Source organism: Sinohyriopsis cumingii, chromosome 16 (genome assembly GCF_028554795.1).
Source record: "Sinohyriopsis cumingii isolate HCF-2022 chromosome 16, ASM2855479v2, whole genome shotgun sequence".
Classification (NCBI taxonomy): Eukaryota; Metazoa; Mollusca; class Bivalvia; order Unionida; family Unionidae; genus Sinohyriopsis; species Sinohyriopsis cumingii.
The window spans coordinates 80,672,526-80,687,664 of record NC_142976.1 but is presented as its reverse complement, the minus strand read 5'-3'; the positions used below and the strand labels follow the sequence as shown (position 1 = coordinate 80,687,664).

Sequence of the window (15,139 nt, the reverse complement as noted above, 5' to 3'; positions counted from 1 at the left end):
GCTAACTCTCTCCTTTTATGATGATCCCTCCTAAGTAACATGAGGTGGTCTTTGAACCCCAACACCTGCACTAGTACGAGGCCTTATAAAAGACATCCATGGCAGTACAGGATAATCTCTCCCTTTAATGGTTAAACTCTCCATCACAAAAATGTTGAAAGTGAACATGGGGGAGGAGAGGACATCTGATGACTGTCTGTTTTTATCTAGGTCACAGGTTTTGTCAGACCATGGACAACAAAATGGCCATGTGTCCATTCATGTACACTCTGTACACAAAAAAACACGTTGCGAGTGTCCAATGTTTTTTTTTTATGCCAATACTAACACTATGAGATCATAAAAGAAATTTCTGAAGCATTACATTTGTTTGATGACCAAAACAATTCAAGATGTAAAATGAGGGTTGGCCTCAGTTATCCATACTATTTACAGCAGTTCCTAACCAAGGGTACAGACCTAAAACATGGTCACGGAATGAGTGGTGGGTGGGTGCTCAGTACTGTCATGAAGGGTCATCAGAAGAAATCATATTATAAGCCTGAGGGTTGGGAGGTCCTGTTGGTGGCCAATTTAGGGTCACAAAAAATTAAAAAAAATAGCACATCTTCATTTTTTTCAAGGACCTTTACTAATGACAAGCATCTGAGCCTGGGTTGATAAGAACAAATCCTATCCATGCAAGGAATCCACCAATACTTCAAGTGAGCAGAGTGAAGACCCTGGACATTGAGACCCAATGACTAATGAACAAAGCTCAGATTATTTGATCTTTTATTAAACAAGTTGTAAACAGGAACATCAACTATAAATTACATTAATCTGACAAGCCAGAGCTATCCTTATCAGCCATGAGCTGGCAGATTTACCTGGTTACATTTAATTGACAACTGGCAATTAGAAAAAAACAAAAAAAAACAAGGTCAATGAAAAACAAAGTTAAACTTAGCCTTAAATCTTTATTTCCTTATTGAAACATCATTATTTTTAATAAATTTTGTATGGTACTGGCTATACCATTGATCAGCATATTATGTTATTCTCAATATATTGCAGTTCTGTATGTATTATGGTTCTCAATATAACTAGGTTTGATACTTAACATGGTCCATGCATACATGCCAGCACCCAATGGCACAATTATTGCTATTATAAGTAGGAAAAAAGTTTAATCTATATATTACATGTCAGAATTATAGCAGATATGATATATCTATTTTTTTTTTAAAAACCTAGTTCTGCATCTGGTAAAAATTCTTGTCAGGAGCAAAATCCATATGGATTAGAACCAGAACACAAATACAAAATACTGTATACTGAAAAGTTATTTATTTTCTGCACTCACTTTAGTCCACAGGTTAACTTTAACTGAAGGATTATGAACTGTTATTTTAAAATAAACATAATCATGTACTCAGTGTGCTTATTTACTCTTATGTTATAAAGTTTGTAAAGGGGTGTTTATTTGTCCTCTGTCTGATCTGACATGATGTTTGAAAACATCCATCTGCTCTAACATTGTCTGTCATATAACATTCACAACTCACACCATAAAGCATTTCGCGTACCATGTGGCTCTTTTTTCATTAAAATTATAGACTGGTCTGCTAAATAACTAGTTTATCAAGATAATGAATCTATGAGGCAAAGTTATAATTTGAAGAAACCAACCTATTTTCTTGGAAATTAGTCACATACAGCTGTTATAAATAGCAAATAATGAAGGTACTCTTATGAAATTATTATGCAGCAGTCATCCTTTTAAAAACTATTCTCAAATTTACAATGAGCAATTAAAAAGCTGATAATAAAAATGAAAAAATTTTACCTATATTTTTTTATTGTAACAGAAAAGCATAATCAATACATAGGCAAGTGTGTAACATAATTTGGTAAAAAGTATAATGATTACACCCAAAGTATAACTGTTGGCAAGGTTGTCACTCCCCAGTACTGTGTTATAACGAGGGAGAACTGTTTCAATGTGTAAGATGACTAAAATGCAACATTACCCACTAAAAAATTTAATTTAAGTCAAGCATAAAAAATGTATCTTCCTTGTAAACAATCATAACACAGCAACAACTACAACTACATTTGTCATTTTTATTATAATCTAAAGCATTTTGCTTCTAAATGGTCTTTCACTTCTCTCTGCCCAGAGGGAACTGTGACTCACTGGTATAGGAGTCTAGGATGATCCTTGATAACAAAAAGATTTTTAAGAAACTTTTTGTTACAAACTTTAGGAGTTCAAAAAAAAAAAAAGGGTAGGCAAACTGAATATATGTAACTTTATTTCTGGTCTAATACATGCTGGTGGGTATTCTGGATTTGACTGGGAAATTTTTTCTATGAACATGACCTTGCCAGTTCTATATTCTCCCTATCAGCTGCAATTTGTAAGAATAAACCTGCTAACCAAGTTTGTAAAGATTATTCATTTCCTAATGGTATTTGTTTCTGAGACCCTTGCCGGAATCAATTAGTGAGCCCTGGATTTTGTTGCATCTTTGTCCCTGACGACTCACAAAAAGTTGGGTTTTTATATATTTTATCAAAAATGCTTATTATGTATGCAGATAATAGTCCTGCTCTGCTAGTAGGGACAAAAAATTGATCTTTCTAATTGTTTTGGAGGTCGATATGCATATGTAATTAGATTTGGCTGCATGTAATGACTTGTGACATCACTGGTGATCAATAAAAGCATCATGTGGTTTATTAATGTTTACTAATGCTGCCATGAACTGTGCAGATTCTGCATGTGACATTTTGATTACAGACAAAAACATTTATTGTTCTTTTGTCTACAGTTAAGAGGCTTAGAGGTCTTTTTGCTGACTTGTTGCATATCATCTGTACTTCTGTGTAAATACAACACATTTGCTACAGTCTGTGTGTGTGATTTGGATTTTTACCATAGCTTTAACAGTTTTTCAGTCATATCGCTATGATGTGTGCAGTTTGACAGGTTATAGTGTTTAGCTCTGGGGCATCATGCCGCAGACATGTAGCATGATGTCCCACCCAGTCACATTATCCTGACACCAGGCCGACCAGTGCTAACACTAACCTCTTGATGCTGAGCATCAAGCAAGGAAGCTTTTAGTACCATTTTTGTAAGTATTTGGTATGACTCAGCCAGGGATTGAACCCACGACCTCCTGCAGCCAAGGCGGACACTCTAACCACTAGGCCACCGGAGCGGTTTGCTACAGTGTTGACTGACTTATTTCATCAAAAGATGGATTAATTTGAAGTAATATATACTGTACAATTAAAATCTTTTTATACAACATATGTTTGCAGAATTATTTTTCTGGGTGCCAAAAGATTACTGCCATCTCACCTCTGTCTGCATGGGTTGAAGTCTCGGATTCAGCCAATGTGGGTATGTGAGAAAGCTTGCCACTAGCTTCTCGTGGGTCGTGGTTCTTTCTGGGGTTTTCCTGGGTTCTTCCGCCACCATTAATACTGGCCGCCATGTATAGCCTATTGTGTATTGAAAAATGGCGTTAAACCCCACAACACAACAACTTTAATCAAAAAAATCTTTACATACGTGCAGACTTACCCCTTGTGTAGGTCTTCTCTTGAATAGTGCAAAGTTGTGAAACTTTAAACATGAAAAGTAATCCTCTGAGGTATGTACATTTAAATTTCCGATGACAACTGCTTCTGTTAAAAAAACAAACCCCAAACACCCCTCTTAAAACAAACAAAAAAAATGACCCAGTCCCAAGGGTGAATATGCAAGTATACAGCTACGAACTTTAGTTCAATACTGACTGCATATATACAGTATGGGTTTGGTCAGTAAATTTTAGGTTCATTCTGACTGGGGCATTTGTTAAAATTCTTTCATGCGTCACAAAATAAAATTGTTTCAAATGATACAACCCTTTGGAAACCTGAATGGTCTCTCCCTAATAAAGAATTAGCTTGAACGATGTTCTACAGAAATTATGATTCTGACCATTGTAAACACTATTATAAAACTAGCATCAGAAGATGATGTCAATTTCAGTATGGGAAAGGTGTGCTTCTAACACAAAGCCATTTGTCTTTGTGCATTGTAGTTTACAGCTCAAATTATGGTTCTGTCATTAATTCATTAACCTCTGGTACCGCGTTTATGTGGCAGGAGGTTGTAGCCTACTGCCGAACTCTATAGCACCATGGTCATGTAAGATACACTAAAGTGGGTGGTATTATAGAAAGGTAGACAGATGTAGCTCTACAATGATACCAGATAATTTGGACATTTTAGATTCATTGCAAAATATAGAGGGAAAACCTAATATTTTGGACCCGTTTTTTTTTTCCACCCAAAAATTGCCTATGGTTGGAATCCCATTCTGTGTCCAGATTTGAGACTTTTTGGCCTTAGATCTAAGGCAGACTGGTCTGAACTGCACACAGACAGGTGAACCTTTGCAAAAAGTAGGATAAGATGGGCATTTGGAATAAAGGGTGGTCTCAATACGAAAATGATGGGTCCTTTAAGCCCCCTCCCCCCGCTCAAAAACTCACCAAACTCCAACTTTTACCCTTCTGTTCACGCGCAAACAAAATAACCAATGAAAAATGATGTCCCTAACACAACTAGGCATTAGATTAATGGAAAATCTTTTGGAAGTCAATGTATTAGGATGTATTCAGAAATAGCCCCCAAAATGTGTTTCCTACTCGCATTTCAGGCAAAAATGACAAAAACCTCCAAGGGTTAAAGAGTTAATGGGTGTATTTTGAAGACATCACCAAATCTGAATATTCCTTGCATATTAAATCACTTGTGCATCGACACTGCACACAAAAATTACAAATTTAGCCATTCCTTGACAATTTGTTAATAAAAAAATAAAAAATCCTTGTTAACTCAATAACCTCTGGTGCCGCATTTATGTGGCAGGAGGTTGTAGCCTACTGCCGAGCTCTATAGTGTCAAGGTCATGTAAGATACACTGAAGTAGGTGGTATTATAGATAGGTAGACAGATGTAGCTCTACAATGATACCAAATAATCTGTACATTTTAGCTGCACTACAAACTAACTTCCAACTTTTACCTATCTGCTTCTGCGCAATAATTTCTTGCTAGTCAATGTATTAGGATGTATTCAGAAATAGCCCCCAAAATGTGTTTTCTACTTGCATTTCAGGCAAAAATGACAAAAACCTCCAGGGGTTAATGAGTTAATAGTGGAAATTTGGTAATTGTTTCTAATTAATATGGCCTAAGCATCTTGTTGAAATTAATAAGAATGTGGAAATTGTCAAATCTCAACTGTTCAACAAATTTAAGGCATTCTGCATGGTTGTATAAATATGTGACCTTTTATCTGAACAATCTTGTAAGGAAAATACAACAAAGTTTGTATCATGATAAAAAAAAATCTAATCAGTCATATGGAAATGATGTGTCAATAACCTAATTGTAATATAGATCTAAGATGTTTAATTATTTCAATGCAGTTCCCTCTTTGTGACAATTTAAGCATTTAGCTATCGAGACAAAAAAAGAAAAATTAAAATAAAAACTAAACATGCAAACCACTTTCTTTTGAAAGTATTAGCTGATTTCTGTATTTGGTATACTGCTTTGCAGCTAAAATGGACTCAATGAAGACATGGGATTGATTCTTCATATCTATATCGATAAAAAGATAGGTGTCAAATTTACATGACAAGTTTATAGTTTTCTAACATGACTCATATGGAAATAAAATCACCTATCAGTAGCAGTAATACCAAATATGTGCATCTCAAATTAGTTAAGAGCTTCAACTGCTTATTATGGAATCCTATTATTAACATAAAACAAAAACTTCAGAAAGTGCTAATGGCCTTATTTCCAGTACATTTGGTGCAATGAATTTTTTTTTAAAAAAATCTCTCAATACAGCTCAAACCTGTTATAACGCAATGCTTGGGGTCCAAAGAATAACACTGCAATATAAGTGGGATCGTGTTAAAAAAAATTTTAAAAAAATTCCCCACAGAAAATATGCATTGAAATTTCAATGTCATCAGTTTTAACTAACCTCTTGATCACGTCATTTGTATTGTTTGCTGGGTTTCATCAGGCATCAAATATATCTCAATTTTGAAATGTATACATGCCAATATGGCGGTAATGGTGCATGGTAAAGTTAAGGCAGCATTAAACGCAGTGCTGGGATTAAAAATCTGTTAGGGATATGAATAATCAGCTTTTCTGAGTGCATGTTAAAAAGAGAGGTCACCTTAAATTAAAAAATGGGAGTCATGCTGCCATTGGGTTATTAGTGGAATCACGTTATAATGAATCGTGTTAAAATGGGTTTTACCTGTACTTCTCTAGAATACAAAGTAAAAATTTAAAAGACACAGCATTATGAATAGATTCCAAATAATCCTACATGTCCTACCTAGGTGTTACTCTGGACAGTACTCTCACATTGCACCAACATGTCATGAACATATGCAAGGCTGCATATCTTGAGCTGAGACGCATCAGCTCAATTCGCAAATATCTTTCAGTTGATGCCATTAAAACACCTGTTTGTTCATTAGTACTTTCATGACTGGACTATTGTAACTCAGCTGTGTCTGGTTTATCTCAATATCTGCTCCAGAAACTTCAAAAAGTTCAAAACACAGCTGCTCGGATCATACTTAGAGTACACGATCAGAGCACACCTCCCCGCTGCTCTGTACCCTACACTGGTTATCCATTCGATCCAGGATCAAATACAAAATTTGTTCTCTGTGCTATGTTTCACTGTCGGACTCTAGTCCAACATGCCTATCCAACCTCACCCATGTGTACACACCAGCAAGATACTTACGCTCCTCTTCTGACAATCATATACTCATTATTCCCACTATGAAAACAAAGTCATATGGACAGCGTTCTTTTGTATACCTGGGCCCAGCCACGTGGAATGAATTACCCAATGAACTTAGACACAAAGACACAGTGATCACATTTAAGAGGGCTCTCAAAACTCACTTATTTCGACTGTAAGAACAAACTTAAAGACCTAATAATGTTTCCTACCTGAAATATTCTCAGCATGTCTTTTTTTTTTAAAAAATGTTTTCTCATTTCATGGTGTTTGTTTTTGTAATCATATTATTGTTTTTTGTCTTATAGGTGTTGTCTAATGTTGTAAAGCGCTTAGAGCTTCTGAAGACACAGGCGCTATAGAAAGTCCTCATTATTATTATTATCATTATTATGTCCCATCGCAGGTAAAAAGGTAAAGAAAAGTTCTGAATCAATTCCAAAAGTTTTAAATATCCTGATGTTCTAAGTCTTGTGTCCTGATACCATATTATGCTGTATATAACACATGCTTTTTTCACAAGATTTTCTTGTTTCCAGTGAGGGGTTTGCATTTTTATAGAAGTAAAAAAAAACAACATTTTTACCAGGTCAATCTTATGGATGGATGAAGGCACTATAGCAGCCTACATCTGTCACAGTCAAACCTTGCAAAATGTTAAATCAGCTGCAAATTGCACTGTAACTGAATTGTTTACCAATATTAGCCTTGTTTAAAAAACATAAAACACAACAACTGAATTAAGGAAAATGAGGCCACAAATGAATATGGCATGGATTGGGAGATGAAATACTTGTCCAAAATCTGAGAAATGAATTTAAATTAGTCATAACAAGAATGTTACCCTAATTCCCTGGAGGAGGAGGCTGAAAAGGTAAAGTAATTAATAAAACGTTTACTGTCAAAAAAAAGCCAATTCTGACCAAGGAAAACATTTGGACTTCAGGTAAATGCACTCAATAAATATAACACATGTAATAAAAATGCACTCTTTGTTCTGAGTGAAGCTAAAAGCAACATTTGTGTGGAATGTAATTTGCATCATCAAACATGGACATGTCCATAAAAAAGAAGAGTGTGTGTGATTTGGATTTTTAACGTAGCTTTAAAATAAATTCCCTCATATCACTATGATGTCTGCAGTGTGGCAGTTTATAGTGATGTCTAGCACTGGGGCATCATGCCACAGACATGTAGCATGATGTCCCACCTAGTCATATGATCCTGACACCAGGCCGACCAGTCCTAACGCTTACCTCTTAATGCTGAGCACCAAGCGAGGCACCTGTTAGTATCATTTTTATAAGTCTTTGGTATGACTTGACCTGGGATTGAATCGATGACCTCCAGCATCTGAGGCAGATGCTCTAACCACTAGGCGTGGTCATCATTTAATGAAATAAAGAAAATATGCAAATGCAATAAATATGCATGTATTTAGATTGATTGAACAAGCTTGTTTTGTTTATTTTTATTTTTGCTGGTCATGCGGTAGGAATAATACCACTATCATTTTCAATTAACAAACCATAAATCAATTCAGTTACTATAGCTTCCATTCTGACCTTGGGACATGTTTCCCATTGTTTGGAAACAAAATGTGTAATTTCTAATTCAGTAATTGCTAGAAAATCATTCTAGTCTTGAATTTTTTAGCATAAACAAACACGTATAAATAAATTATACTATATAACTATGGAATAATAATTGTGTTACAACACCGGTTCCACCACAATCATTTTAAAGATATTTGGCCACTCTCCTCTAGTTTCCTTTTCAATGAATACCATGGAAATCATGTGAGAGCTCGTGAGATATGGGGAAGCTAATCTGCCATAACATAGTCTATGCTAATCTTGTTCCCTGTTGTATATGCTCCCTGCATTGCACTCCACTATACGAATAGCAGAGTGCAATGCAGGAAGCACAAAAAGCAGGGAACCAGATTATGCCTATGCTCAAAGTATACACAACGCCATCCCTCATCCAAAGCATTGGATATTGAATAAACCCGGATCAATTTATGCAAATCCTTTGCATCAGAAATATGCAAGGCAACAAAATGTGTGCGTCAATTTTCTCCAGCATGCATCCATGATGCAAAAATGTGCGTTAAGGGAAACACTGCTTGTATAATTCCATTTTAGATGAATAACCTATTGATAAAAATGTTTTCAAACTGCACATTATTTTTTGTTGGTTTTAAAAAATGAGCAGTTACTATATTTATTTCAAACCTGTAAATTGAGAGATGTTGATAGTATAGATATTATTTCTTAAAAAAGAAAGACCAAAAAAAAAATTAAACCAGCTTTAGGGATTTGAACTTGGTACAACAATTTGGCACAATAATGCAATACTATCTGAACAATTAAAGCTTGTGTTGTTCAATCTGTATATCATGCAGATAAAACATTTCTTCCAAGCAGATTTATATAACTGCAGGTGATCCTCTGTTGTTTGCCCAGTTAATGCTTTAGTTTTAAACAAATAATATTGTTACTATATGAAGAAAGACCTAATTAACAAAATTTAATTAAAAATATGCTGGTTGTAACTGTTATTTCAATCTGGACATTGAGAGAGTCATTTAAGGATTACATGTATGAAATTACACCATAAGAGTGAGTGAATTAAATGTAGCAAATAGTACCGTTATGGAAATGAACACAAAAAAACTGTTATTTATGTATGAAAAAAATACAATTCCATTTATTGTTTACTACGCAGTCTTTGTTTACATATATTTCCAAATATCCCTTCATTGTCTCGTCGAAAATTGTGTTTAAGGCAATTTAGAAAGAATGAAGGGAAATGAATGGATAACATTGTTTTTAAAATATCTGAACAGTTATCATTCCCTTAAGTTTTTTAATATACAGTAGTCCCCCTCTTATAAGGGCACCCCTAATGCAGCAGGGAAGTGGCCTTATAATGCGGGTGGCCTTTCTAGAGGGGGATGACAAATGCGAATAGTAAATACATATGAAAAAAGCAATGAATAACCATTGATACAGTTTTAAAACTGTCTTTTTAATTATGTTACAGTTCACATCACGTCACTTTGTTGGTAACAGTCTAAAAAACAATCCAGTCTCATCACATTAAAAATATCCTTGCTGTCATATCCCCTGCATATATCGTTTAGTCTTTTGTTCCAATCTATGACAACTTCATTATTAACATCAGCTGATTCGCCGGTAATGACAGAACACTTGATATTGTGTCGCACTTGAAATCTGTGCAACCATCCGTTACTTGCGGTAAAGTCGTCATATCCCAGTTCAACTGACAAAATTTTTGCTTTTTCTTGTCTTTCAAATCAGGATACAAACGTCTCCTGGCTCAAACAATCTTCCTTTCTCCGTCCATTTCACCTTTCCACTTCTGCAGAATTGTTTCATTATCTTTCACGATATTGTTTATCTGAGTCTTCCCGATGTTAGTTTTCTGCAAGGATCCTCGACGACACCCCCCTGCTCATCAGTTGAATTACTTTCACGTTCTCCTCTAAACTGAGAATTTTTGTTTTCCTCGATGACATGTTGATCTTTTTGCAGTAAGTTATTCATGTTGCCAACTACAATACTGATAAAACAATTCTGTATGCATCTAAACAAATTGCCGTGTGTTTTTAAAGGAAGTAATCTTGTCACATGATTTGTTAGTTGCAGTCTGGTAGCCTATTGTTTTTATACATTTCTTGAATCTAGGTGACAGAAGCCAAAACAGCTTCGATATGTACCATTAACATCACGCAGATTTGACCTCGCGGCCACTAGGATTCGTAATTTTGACAATTATTGTCAGTAGTAATAGCCACTGATTACCAAAGTGAACAAGCTCAACATCTTACTAAGGGAAGCCATAAAGGCTATTAAACCATTTTCCTGCTGACTTGGGTATTGTACATCGATACTGCCACTTCTCAGCTGTTACTACTGTTCGATAATTGTATTCTTAACAATTATCAGAGTGTCTAAACCGGACATCTTATGATAACACAGCAGTAAGGCTAATTGGATTACAGGTATGTACCCTTTTGTATGGATTAAAATTTGAGTCTTTCTCGGTTTTTATGGAATAAATTTGGCTAGTTTTTAGTGATTAGTGCAGACGTGCTCACATAAGTTCATATGAGAACAAATAAATTTTCATAAAAATTAATCAGTGTAAATACACTGTCTGAGCAAGTCTGTGCTTAGATCTTATTTCTAGTTTCAAGTTGCTCAAATGTAGCATTTTCTCTTAAATTTCCCATACCAGCCCATGTTCAAAGGTCGTGTTTTGGTATGAAAATGACATGTATATGCATATTTAAATCAGAATAGGGTGATTCATACATCGAATAATACGATAAGATAACTCTTATTTACAAGAAAAAAAATTCTCCATTAAAATGGGGGCAGAAAATGTCCCTTATTCAATACAGTCCTTTACTCACAAGAGAATTGGAGAGCAAAGCAGAACAGATCCTTACAGGAAAGTTGACAAAGCTGATCATTTTATTTCAGTATTTTTAATCCGCAATTAATTCTAATATGAATATATCAGAGTATTGTTGGATTTATTTTGGTCCTTTTCCAGAAATGCAGTAAAATTTCAACATATTATGCATACATCAAGCATCGGTATATGGGTGAACTTCATAAGTCGTGAAGTTCATATAATGTCCATTTAGCGTGAAAACCATTAAAATCTTTGTTATCATTAATATCTGAGTAAAAAATACCAATCAACTAGTTAATTTGATTTAGTCAAGATCATGATGCTCACGACCTAAATTTTCCCCATCAAACTGTCTACAATATCAAAATCAGCATCCACATCACAGCCATCTCTTGCAGCTTCAGTACTACCATTTTTTTTATCTCAGTATGTTAAAATTCAGTTTTGAAATCACATTTTCAAATAACAACTTGTTATCTATTCATTTTGTCAAAGTGAAGTTCATGACCTGTGCTAAACTTCAACTTCCCCAACCAATATTGTCTGCATATTCATCAAAATTCCAAATTTACTGCTGTAACTTGCAGCTTCAATGCTGTGAACCATGTTTATCTCGGCATGATAAAACTCGTGCTTGAAATAAAATGTTCAAATATTCAGTTTTCTTCAGCTGTGTTTATTTGATGGAGTAAAGATAATTGCTCCCATGCCACCTAAAATGTAAATTTTTGACATTAAATTGGCTGTATTTTCAAGTAATTCAGCAAGCATATTGCTTACCTCTTCCTTAGTGACTGCCATTTTGATCTGTGCATGCTAGAACTTCATTTGTTTATTGAATGTTTTACTATAGTCTGACTCTACATTCCCGTTTGTTTGTACCCCCTACTGATTTCAAAAAACGAGACTCGAACCCACGCAGACAGAGGTGAGATGGCAGTGATCCGTAACAGAGAGCGCTTAAGACCACTCGGCCACTCGGGGACCCTAAAGAATTAGTAAACTTAATTGTTATTAATATCAAATACACAAATTTTCATCAGGCTGTGAAACAGTTGCTTTTGGTGATATCTTACAGCTTGAAATCAGTGCTGTGGACTGGATTTGTGGGTTCTAGGAAATATTCTCCAGTAGACCCCTACAAATTACAAATTGTGATGACAGTGGGTCCCCTGACTGTAGTGGGCAGCTGGAATTTTGTCTTGGATGTCCTACCCTGTCCATGGCCCTCCTTGAAATTAATCCTATTTTAAACGAAATGATGCTGAGCTCCAAATGGTATCTGAAAAATCTAATACTGTCTTCGAAGTGGTCACAGATTAAAATGCAACATCTACGCTACACTTTATCCACCTGTCTGCTTTACAAAGGATTGATTATGCTGACTAAAATCAACCAAACGTATGTATACATTTATTTCTTATTTTCATGTTTAATCTTTCCCATTTTCACTTTCTCAATAATAATAATAATAATAATAAGTGCTCACATGCGGGTTTGTTTACATTTTTCATACGCCTGTCATGTCACGCCCACCTGCAACTTGATCGCGCCAACACAATGCGGCACAAGAGCCGAGTAACGTCTCACATAACTTGTGCCTTAAGTAAAATTACCTGAAAATCCCTTGTTGTTGCAGAGATTTTGTAAAAACATGTTACTAAAAACTGCGAGTTAAACAATTATGTCTGCAAAATTCAGTAATTTCTTTGAATATCTATATGATGAATATTCATGTCCAGAGTAAAGTGTCGTATGACATACAGTTGGAAAAGGGAGACTATGTTTAATTATAAATGTACTCGGAACAAGAAAAACAAACTACTCTTTGATAAAGACGCAGTGCTCGAAAAGAATCCGTACACAACTGTATAAATTAATGGCGTAGTCTATAAATTATAAGAAAAAAATTATTGACTGATCTTAAATCGGAGGAAACTGAAATCGTAATACAATTTGTATATCCGTGTGTATTTGGGTCTCGCCAGTTTCTTTTATCCACATTTGTCAATCACACCAAATCGACTCAACCAAATAATAGCATTAGACTGTTAATAAATTTTCAAAAACCGTTGTTGCATATTACCACTTACTTACCCAAAATCAAACAATGCTAATTGTATGTCGCCGGCTACCATCTAGACACCATTTTAATTTCCCACAATTCCATTCCCGCCAACTGCCTAATTGAAGCATGCGCACCCCATCCCAATTAATTTTGGAATAATTAATTAGCACAATAAAAAATATACACTTTTCATTTTAAGTTATTTTTAGACAGTCCCTTTCTCTGCATCACACAATGTGGACGATGTTCCAATAGCATCATATGGACTTGAAGTAGGAAAGACACTTTCTTTATAGCAGACGATGTTTACAATTGTACTTCAGGAAGTCACGGAAACGTGGGAACAGGAATAGGAGGCAAGTTTAATCTGCGGCGAGACTTTATCTCCTATAGTTGAGCTAATTAGCCCAGATAATTAGACGGCCATTTATCCGTAGTCGCTGAGAGTCTTGGCCTACAGCCGACCTCGCTAGCAACACTGATGCTAGTTTGAAGTGCCGCATTCAGATTTTTTTTCCAACAGTTTTCATCACTTTTAAAAGTAAGTAGTACACTTGTTAGATTTGTACATTACATATTCAATCATTGGGACACTTCATTGAGATGTTAAAAGCAATTTTGTAGCGACTACTGTTGTAACTATTTTCAGCAATAACTTTACAATTGACACCAAGTTTATAGTAGTCCCTGGATATCGGCTTCCGGAGAGTAGGTAAACAAAAATATTTATTTATCTGTTTTATTTCTTTTAAGGCTTTACGAAGTAATTATATTTCTCTGATTTATGTAACTTATGGTGGAAAGTTTAATAGACATGTCACTATTATTATTATTATTATTATTATTATTATTATTTGTTTTAAATTCACTATTTTTATTATTTGGTTTAAATAGAAATTATGCAGAGTATATTGTGAAGACACGCTGTCATTATGACTAGCTTATCCATAACTGACTTTTTGGCATTGTCGTGCATAGTAATAAACCGATCTTAATTTTGAAAGTCACTTCGATAATCTATTGTTCAGTTTAGCACGTAATTACTCGTACTAAAGCATAGAGCTCTACTGAGCAAAGGGGGCACTTGAAGTTCACGCAAATAGTTAGTGGTCACTGAATTGCTTGAAACTGACACCATTTAACGCCTTTACGCTCCAGTGCACATCAGGTGGTGTGACCCACACGCACCTGTTGATCATGAGTTTGGGGTTCGGCTGGATTACATGCTTTGGTGCTTTACTGTCTCCCTTGTAGTAGAAGTCAGTAGTGCATTTATAATGTGAACATTTTCATGGTAGTATAGACACAAAAATTCATAATATCGGGGACAGTGTATAGCATTCACTTGGAAACTCCAGAGCTGTCCGAAAACGTTCATTCCGTTTTGTTAACGTAAATAAAGTTCCCAGTGGTTGTAATGTTGAGCACTAGGATCAAAGGATACAAGAGGGATGAAGATATCCTACGCATGTAGAACCTATAGTTGTGCTTACCTATGTGACAGGCAGGAGTGTTTGTTTGGGAAATGGACTTTTCATTTCTTCCTTCCTATTTTAAATTGATACGTAATGTTTTGCAAATATCAGTAACCAAAGGTACCCAAACTGATCAACCCCTTCTGATATATTTGTTGCATTTTATGATGGTGACAGATATCTTGATAGTGACAAGTTATTTTTATCTCAGGTTAACCTTGAGTTTTATCTGTGAATTACAAAAATTGGCAAATTAATACATTAATGACTTCAAACTAGTATTATTGCAGTTTTCAGTGCGGTGAGAATATATTA

The 15,139-nt window shown here is 35.1% G+C and overlaps 1 protein-coding gene across 1 annotated transcript in view; it reads right to left on the bottom strand.

Annotated features, from left to right (window-relative positions):
* LOC149780881 (uncharacterized) overlaps positions 1-13,480 on the bottom strand; it is a 126,090-nt gene extending 112,610 nt beyond the window's left edge. The window contains exon 1 of the mRNA XM_089937983.1: positions 13,379-13,480. The gene's annotated coding sequence lies outside the window, so the exon portion shown is untranslated. The remainder of the gene's footprint in view (positions 1-13,378) is intronic.
* Between the last annotated feature and the right edge of the window lie 1,659 nt (positions 13,481-15,139).